The 1695-nt window shown below is 36.9% G+C and overlaps 1 long non-coding RNA gene across 1 annotated transcript; it reads left to right on the top strand.

Moving 5' to 3' along the window:
* Positions 332-1129, top strand: LOC110270664. Its single transcript, XR_002360305.1, has 2 exons — positions 332-533; positions 945-1129. It is a non-coding gene; the product is annotated as an uncharacterized LOC110270664 (long non-coding RNA).

Below are 1695 nucleotides of genomic sequence, written 5' to 3'. Positions count from 1 at the left end.
AAAAAGGCCCAAACGAAGGAAAACTGAGAAGCAAGGAAAACCCAAATATCTAAAATCGAATGTGTTCCTCCAATAAGGAAAATCCTAACACGCATTGCCACCACTGTCAAATCCAAAAACGACGATCTGTGCTCTCTCCGACAACGTTTTTCACCAACGACTGCTCCGGCAACGATCTGCCCCAGCAACGATATGCTCGAGCGAATGATCTAGAGATGATCTGCTCCAGGGAATGCTCCCGGCGACGATTTTCTCGGCGTTCTCCTCTGACGAGATTGTGTGCTGTGAACTGAAATGCGGTCTCCAACGACGATCTCCTCTGGCGGCGCATTCTCCTCCTTCAACGAGCTTCTATAATTTGGATTTGATATGAAGATTGCCGCTCATATCATCGCCATCATTCATCTCTGTGCCATTGCAAGCGACACCGTTTTCAATCTGGCTCATCTCCTCGCCGTGGCAAGCAATGCCGTTGTTGCTGCCTTTAGCAAGCTTCTACAGTTTGGTTTCGCAATCTCTATCACTTCTAATAGGTAACCCTTCGTTCTTTTAGATCTACTTCATGCTCTAGTAGGAAGAAATAAAGAATGCTGGTTCTGTTTTTATTATTGTGTTTTTAACTTTCATTGATCTTTTGTGATGTTGTTGTTGTTAGCTTGTTACTGCTGTATTTTCTGTTGTGTTGTTGTTCTTTTGCTTATGATTTTATTTAGTTTGAGACCTAATATGTTCTATTGAACTGATTAATCTGCATCATTTGTCCAAAGTTAGTACAAAACGTGGTGTGTGTGTGTATTTTCTGATGTAAGTGTTTGAATGATGGTTAAATGCAATAATGAAGAGACACAAAGCACTGCTAATCTGTTCCTTGAATGTTGTGTTAATGTTTGAATGATGTAAGTGTGTATTTTGGCTTTCAATTTTTTATTTTCTTACTGATGCAGAGGTATATAAAAGATCATAAAGGTGTTTGAACAAATTTTCTTCTGGATTGGAGGCTTTTGACCCTCAGAAATTCTAAAGGTGATGCTTACTATCTAGTTAAATAAAAGATGTTGAGAAAGCTTCCTCATTGTGAATGAGAGCACCAGCTTTGCATGTAAATGGTGATATGATTCATTATTAATAATTTAAAACAAAAACCATTTTGATTGCAGATTCTGGTCCTTAGGATTGAAACCATGACAGAGAAACAAAGGTCAGACATAAGCAACCTTGGAAAATCTTGTCAGCAAGCAGAAGATGCTATTTCACAATGCATGGACAAACTTCAAAAAATGTTTTTAGAATCTGTATTGGCAGGACAACTTGAAGAATAAACTAACATTCCAAACATGTCTACTGCAATGGAGAGATTGGCAGGTCTAGTGAGCTTTCTGAACTAAGTAAGAAATTTACTTCACTTTCTTGAATGAAAAGCCGTTATTTATATTCAATTTAACTTCCACCGGTTTATTATTTTACCGCTGTGTCAGTGATAGCAATGATTGAACATAATTCTGCAATAAAGAATAACCCAATTTGATTTCAACAAATTTGTTTTAGAAGTGATGAAACTAGGAAACAATATAATGTTGTTCCAACTCATGTTACTTAAAGGAAAAGAAAACAAACAAAAAAAGGAAATGAAACATCTTCATTCACTAACTTGAAGATTGAGCACTAGAAAATTGAAGGAAGCTTTACTATATTTGA

The sequence above is a fragment of the Arachis ipaensis genome, chromosome B04 (genome assembly GCF_000816755.2).
Source record: "Arachis ipaensis cultivar K30076 chromosome B04, Araip1.1, whole genome shotgun sequence".
NCBI classification, from domain to species: Eukaryota; Viridiplantae; Streptophyta; class Magnoliopsida; order Fabales; family Fabaceae; genus Arachis; species Arachis ipaensis.
This window is presented reverse-complemented; position numbering and strand designations above follow the sequence as displayed.